General features: G+C 36.4%; 1 protein-coding gene across 6 annotated transcripts in view; it reads right to left on the minus strand.

The window, feature by feature from the left end:
- PLA2G4A (phospholipase A2 group IVA) overlaps nt 1-7,443 on the minus strand; it is a 151,571-nt gene extending 144,128 nt beyond the window's left edge. For 2 of the 6 annotated variants that reach the window (XM_026001210.2, XM_072733147.1), the window contains exon 1: nt 7,323-7,429. The gene's annotated coding sequence lies outside the window, so the exon portion shown is untranslated. Of the gene's footprint in view, nt 1-7,150 lie in introns of all 6 variants that reach the window. The other 4 variants (XM_072733146.1, XM_072733148.1, XM_026001209.2 and 1 more) reach the window with 3 other exon arrangements.
- Nucleotides 7,444-7,725: the final 282 nt, after the last annotated feature.

Below are 7,725 nucleotides of genomic sequence, written 5' to 3' on the forward strand. Positions count from 1 at the left end.
GGGGGGGCCCTCACCTCCCATCCCTGTGCCACCTCATTTGCACTTCCTTCACACTCTGTCCCCACCACTCCACTGAAACTGCTATTAAGATCACTAATAACCTTGCAGTATTCAAACGAAGTCACTTTTCTATCTTCTGTTTCCCTGGAACCAAGTTCTTTGCAGCCATGACATCTCCCAAATCCCTGGTTTTCCACCCAGCTCCCTTGGTTTTTTGTTTTGTTTTGTTTGTTTTGTTTTGTTTTTTCTGGCTCAGGTATAGATGCTCTGCCTAGAGACCCAGCTTGAGCCACACCTTGCTCACTCCCACTCACTCATTCACCTCCCACTCATGGCTTCCCATCTTTCAGCAGCTCCATTTACCTTTCACCTCAGCAAAAGCCTTCCATCCTTCCCCTCCCCAGGTTATTCTCAGCTGTTGCAACCTGGTTGCTTCCTTTATTATCTGTTTACCATCTGCTTAACTATTGCTTCTCTCTTCCGAGAGGGAATTAATCATACCTGTTTTATTCACCCAGGTATGCTGAAAGGTAGCACTGTGCCTAGCAGTATGTATGTATGAATGAAAACTTCCTGAACTGGTGAAGGAATATATATGCACCCAGCCCTGTGATCAACCATTCCTGGTTAAGACCCAGATTTTTTTTTTAATCCAACAGGTAAGATTCTTAAGTGAGAGAGCACAGATTTTCTAAATTGCTTCCTATAAAACCTATTCTTTTTCCAAGTATTAAAAAGATACATTTTTTCCTACTGTTTTCCTAGGCACACTATGTAGTATATTAATAAAAAGCTGGAAATTATTTTACTCACGGAAAATCATAATTTATACAAGAGTGTTTTTACTCTGACAGTAATTCACAAGGTATTACTCAACCTAATCAATCTGTCAATCTAAAACATAATTTAAACAGTAAGAGCTTTTGCAAACACTGAATGAGTCTCACAAAATGGATTCTTTTATTGCTTTTCCTTGACAGCAGGGGCATTGTTTGTGATGCAGATAAGGAAAAAAATCCCAGGTAACTATTGTGAACTTTTATGTATTTTAAATATAAAAAAATCCTTCCTTGGAGATCATCACCAAAAAAAAAAAAAAAAAGAAAAGAAAAAAGAAAAGAAAAGAAAGAAAGAAAACTAAGTAGGGGCACCTGGTGGGTTCAATCAGTTCAGCCTCCGACTCTGACTCTTGGTTTCAGCTTAGGTCAGAATCTCAGGGTCATGGGAGCGAGTCCTGTGTCCAGCCTACACAAAGTCTACTTAGGATCTCTCTCTGCCCCTTCCCCCCAACTCCCCGCTCATGCATGTGTGCGTGCACAAACACATACACACACACTCTCTCTCCCTCTAAATAAAGAATCTTAAAAAAAAATAAGTACCAAGTATTAGACTATAAGTAACCATCTTAAGAGTGTGCAATTTTTAACCAGGAAATCTCTTTAAATTAAAATTTTTGTTATGTGAAATCTTCCTAAAATATGTTATTAGTATCTTTTTCTAAGGATCAAGGACCCAACAAAGACTTTGAAGTCTTTAACTGAACATGAATTCCCATCATAAATTGAAAAATTGAAAGTAATAAAAAAAAAAAGTAGTGATTTAGAAGACTGTGTTGTGAATGATGGAATTGTTCTAGTGTTATCTCATTAAGGCCGAAGTCCATGACCTCAATCAATTTTAAATTCATCTGCCTTTTCTTCTTGACAGTTGAATGGAAAGGAATTTAATACCTGTTTGATGTTTGTGATATATATAACAAGGGACTGACGGATATTAAGAAATCTGAATTACAGATGCAGGTGTCTATATGGCAGGTTCTCATAACTACATGCACCTTTAGGCACTGTTCCCCAAACTGCTTTTCTATAAATTCTTACATAATTGCTTTAAATTACTTTTCTCAATACTTTCATAATATGGAACCAAAAACACGTAAAAAAAAGTCTACAAGATGGATTACTCTTTCATTTCAATAAATTAAAAGTGAGAACCCAAAGAAAACAAAAGATACCATTTATTTATTTGCCCCCAGCCTATCCCAGACAGACATGATCTCTTCTACAACTATGAATCCAGAATCCAGCAAGAATACCTCCTTCCATAAGGGGTCTAACATCACAGTTTACAGTCCATGTATTGCACTCAACCTGCTTATCTTGTAATGCTATGGGCAGTAGAGTATGGAGCAAATTGAAAGTATGTCAATTTACTGACTAAAATGCAGAAGCTGTTCACTGACCTTGGTTTCTAGTGGCATAGCGGCATCCAGCAACCAAACCTGACCCACTCTACATCAGTTCCTAAGAAGTTACACATAGGCATGATACACCATCTTGGAACAAAAGTTGGTTTTCACTGCTGAAAAGGAGTATCTGGTTTACCATAAGCTCCTGGATTGTTCGGAAAGGTCAATAATGATAAATCCAAGGTCAGAGTAACCATTTTGACACAAACACTTTAGGTCAACTTCCAGGATTAATAAGAACTAAAAAGAGCAATAGGCTCTGTAGGTTATACTTAGAACATTCTAAGAGAATGCTCCACTACCACATGGAAGTAAAATCTTTGGTAAAATTGGTACTTATATAACTCATAATGTGTCTATTTTTGTACTTTTGGCTAAAACTTCATATTCTTTGTTTTCTCCAAGTGGCATATATCTATGTAAAATACTACATACCTCTAAGACAAAAAAATTCTAAATCATACACTACTTTTTCAATCAATTTTTAAATGCTTGTGTAACTTCCCTATTATGTTAATCAGTAGCCCAGATATAAGCACAGAACAATGGAGTTAATACAGAATTAGGATGCATATTTTCTGGTTCTTCTCCTATAATTTTTCTGATGTTAATAAAAATTGGAAGAAGTTGACAGCCTTAATAGTATGCATCAAAATTGGAAATATAACTCAATCACTTGGAACATAAAATGCATGAAAACAGAAATTGTAAGGCTTGGGCATTAAACAAATGATTTGACTTTTCAATCTCTCTCTTTTCACATCTTTGAAATGGGAATATGTACTCTGCTAACTTACATGGTTATTGTGGGAATGAAGTTATTAAGCAACCCCTTTATAAGCCACAAAATGCTATGCAAATGAAAGGTATTATTGGCCCCCTGATATTTTTTCCAACTGAGTAATCAAAAAAACAAATTATAAATTAAATAGTAAAATCAAAACCTAAGCAAGATAAGCTCATTATTATATATGTATATATATGAGTTTTATATTATATATATATATGAGTTTTATGTATTATAAGATCATGAAATTACCCATATGATGGACATTTGCTTTCTCATTCAAAATCTACCATTACCTGAAATGCCTAAATTTCCCTGCACACTCCAGAAGTCAAGAAAATGGGGTAGATTAAGTAGATTAAGAAAGAGGGACCAGGGCTTCACAAATGTGTGTGCTGAGAAGGAATAAAGAAGAAAATGGTGCAATCTCTCCTCTTTATCCCAGCAGCTGTCAAACTCAGATAAGGATCACTTAACAGCTTGCTGAGTCTCACTGAAGTCATTTGAATTCATTAAAATAAGAACTATCTTCCAAAATTGAGAAAAGCAGTAGAGAATTTTCTACTTCCAGTTTAACATTTAGCTTTTGATATTAAGGCCCCCAAACACTTCAAAATTATTGAGGACCTTAAAGGGACTTGGATTATATGAGTTATTTCTATTGAAATTTACCATCTTAGGAATTAAAACTGAAAAATAAAATATTTAAAAATCACATTGAAAGAGGCAATTCATAAATATAGACATGAGTGGCCACTATAAAATTAGCCAACCTTATTTCTGAAAAAAAGTATAAATTTAAACAAGATACCCTTTTATACAACCATTGACTAAGTTTTTGAATCTGTAGTTGTTTGTTCTGTTTGAGTGATTACACCGTGTTAGCATATAGAATTCTACTCTTCTATACTGCTTATAAATTGATATAATTTTTCCCAAGAGCAAAATGGCAAAAATAATTCCATGATATTTTGTTAAATATTTTTGAGAATCCTCCAAACACTCAATTGTTGTTATGATTATTCTGATTTCACAGTTGAAAAAGAGTGTTTTGATTAAAAAAATGGCTTATGATCTCACAACTTTGTAAGTTAAAACCTGGTATGCACTTTTAAAAATCTATCCAAAGGAAGTACAAAGATGTGTACAAACACTTATAAAAAGAGCTGAAACATTATTTAGAATAGAAAACTAATCCACCTAAATATCCAACAATTTATAATCAACCAATATAATATTTCCACAGGCTACAAACTAAATCACGGTGGGAACCACTCTTGCTCATGGATAGACTGCCATTACTTGCACAGCACCTAACACATAGTAGGGACTCAATAATATTTGTTTCAGATACGAATGAATACAAAATTATACACGAGTATAAAAAAATCATATGTTAACAGAAAACTTCATGACTGAGGACTAAGCATGTTATAAAATAGCAACTGTGTGTTAAACTAATGAAACAAGGAGGCCATTAGACGAGGTGGCTCTAATGCCTCGATGGCCTACATAAGCAAACCAAAATCTAAACTGCTCTAAAAACTAAACCTACAGAATTGAAACGTAAGGACAACCAATCACAAACAGCCAAGTAGGCTTTAAACTATGGGCAATCAATAATTTTGTTATGTTGACTCCACTCTTTCTTATTAGAAGTCTCTCCTTGGAGATCCTGTTGGGAAAGCGCTTCTATCCACTTCCCTTTGGTACTGTCCCTATCCAATCAAGTTTTATTCAAACAAACTCTTAAAATTTTTGACATGCCTCACTTTACCTTTTAAAAATGTAATAACAATTCTGTAAAATTTACATGTGAAAGTATGTATAGAAAAATGTCTAGAAGTAAAAACAGATGTATATTCATGAATTTGTGTCTCTTTGTCTCTGTACTTATGTATAATAGTCCATAAATCTGTTGACTGAATAAATGAATGAATGACATTTTTAAGAGTTATCCCTTGAGGAGATTATAGGTCATTTTTTCCTTTCTTCCTTTGCAATTTTCTGTATCTAATGAAATTTAAAGTGACCAGGAGTTACCTTTGTAAAAAACAAGGATATCATAAAAGAATCCTCCTGGGAAACATTGTCAGGAATTTTGGAATAAAAGCAAGAAATACAGACATCCCATAATCCAATAAAATATAACTTGTATCTTATTTTCCTGTTTGTTTTACTTACTGCATTCAGCAATAAAAAATATCAGATGCTACAGAAAAAGGCAAGCTCAACATCATACAGTTAGTTCTAAGGGTTGAGTCAAGAATCTAGGTCACTTGGTTTTCAGGCAAGTAGTTTTTTTCCATTACACCAAATTGCTTAGAGAAGTTCCAGAATGCTAATTGAATAAATGGCAACAAGGGCACTGCAATATTCATTGTTCAATAGTTCCTATAAGTTAAATGATTTATTATTTAATATTAGTAGAAAACTCCAAAGTTCAAAAAACTACTACATGTTCATGTGACATGAATTGTTTTGAAGGGTTTGTGATCATCCTAATGGTGTCTCCAAATTTGTGCATGTTGGAGAAGCACACACACATTATTCTGGGGAGGGGAGTCTATAGCTTTCATAAGATGTGCAAAAGGTTCTGTGGGTTAAAAAAAAAAGTTGAGAATAATTAAAGCTATAAAGTCTACAAGCAAGAGGAGGGAAATAAACTGAAGGCAAATGAAAGGCTTATGAGAGAGGAAAAGGAACCACAGCAACTGTGTCTTCCTCTTTTTTATTCCTGGAACATATGTTTTAATATGAAAATGATTTGGTCTCATGATTTTGCTTTCTAAGCAGTGACACCAGGAAAGAAAGATATTGATGGGTTAAAAACCATCAGGCCAAATTATTTCTATGGAATGAACTTTATCAGGTCCTAGGAAACCTATTAAACAATTTTCCTTCCCTAATTAAACATAAATGCAAAATACCCCAATAAGGACTTAAAATGTTAAAATGTATCATTGTAAGTCCCTAATGGGATATTTTGCATTTGTGTTTAAGTAGGAAAAGGAAAATTATTAAATAGTTTTCTTAGTTTCTTGACCCACAAATTGTGCTGCCTTTTCAGGAAGTTTGTAAAGCTGCTTTGAGCAAAGGCAGAATACACACTTCTCTGTGCATTTCACAATTATTGCTTAATTTAAAATTTAACTCTTCCTTGGCTCAATGAAAGAAGTAAATACTTGTTTCTTATCCCACCATCAAACTTGATTGTCAGGGTCTAAGGACTTCTGGAGTAAAATTTAAAAATTCTTAACAGGGTTTGCATCACTAAATTCCCTGCAAATATCTCTTGGGCTACGATTCCAAATTCCTGCAACAAACAGAAACAAAACACAACACAAATCCTCCTCGAGCTCAAAGGGTCATATATGCAAATATCATAAATGAGAATTGACACCCATCCAAAAGAGATGCTTCTGAGTGTAGACTTCATCCATCCACCTTAGCTGAATAAATGCTTACATCATCAACTAATGTGAAGAGCATGTCCTGTTCTAGTTTTTGAGATGAAAATCATTATTTTTACAGCTACCATTATGAGTTGTAAGAGCTTTAGATATGTTAAGCCACTCTTCTTTCAGATCCAAATGCCCTTTTAAACTTCTTTGTCTAAAACGAAATGACCAAAAGAGTTTTCGCGCTCAAAACTTAACCTTACTTCTTGTTCTGTCAAGTCTTTCCCAGCATCTAGGTTTGAGCTTGGTTCTCCTGGCAGGTCCAATAACTTAGGAAGGGCGAGTTAGAGTACCAGGCGTCTTGCAGACGATTCTCTTTTTCAACATCGTCTTTCTTTTCGCCTAACCCCGCAGCATATGAAAACCCCAGGGATGCTTTTGCTTAAGTTATGGCAATGACTTGTTTTCTTTTCTTTTCTTTTTTTCACTGCAACGAGACGGAGCCCCCCAAGTCTCCCCGCTTAGGAGCACAGCGAGGATGGGGCGCCAGGGCGCAGCGTCACGTGGAGCCCAACCAGAGCCACCTCTGCCCAGGGGAACGTGCGCTTTCCGTCCGGGCTCTGGATGAGGGAATCCCCTCCTGGTCCCACTCCCCTGCACCTTTCAGACCCCGGGAAGCAAGCTGGCACTTGTTAGAAAGAAATTAAATTCCCTGACCTGTGTCTGGTTTCCAAAAGGCAGAGAGAGAGAAGACGCAGACTTTGTAAGGCAGTGGATCCCAGGTTTGCCTCCGTCCTTTCTCCCTTCCGAGTAAGATACAGACCTCAAGCTAAGGAGGTGGAGGGGAGGGGGGGAAGTGGAGCGGGGCGAGAGTAAATATATTGCTTACTGTTCCCCGAGTTACATGAGATTCTTCTGGCTCCTTTTGGCCTCTAGCTTTCAGTCAGGATCCTTTTTCGGCGGGGACTGCGGTGAAGTTCAAGTCTGATCCTTGGTAGGAGGAGCTAAAATGTGGGCTGGTTTCCTTTAGCTTCTGCAAGCTGTTTAAGGTGGAATGAAAGAGGAAGAGAGGGAAAGCTGTGTTCTCGCAGAAGCAGATATCTTAAACGTAAATGTTTACTTGCCAGGCTGAAGTCACAAAACGTGCTTAAAATAATGCGTAAGTTACCTGGTCCTAAACCTCATGGATGTGTGTGTGTGTGTGTGTGTGTGTGTGTGTGTGTCTGGAAGCACCTATTTGCTCAAGCAGTTACTGCTTCCTCTTCCCACCTCCCAAGTGCCCAAACAAGTCA

The sequence above is a fragment of the Vulpes vulpes genome, chromosome 13 (assembly GCF_048418805.1).
Source record: "Vulpes vulpes isolate BD-2025 chromosome 13, VulVul3, whole genome shotgun sequence".
Taxonomy (NCBI): Eukaryota; Metazoa; Chordata; class Mammalia; order Carnivora; family Canidae; genus Vulpes; species Vulpes vulpes.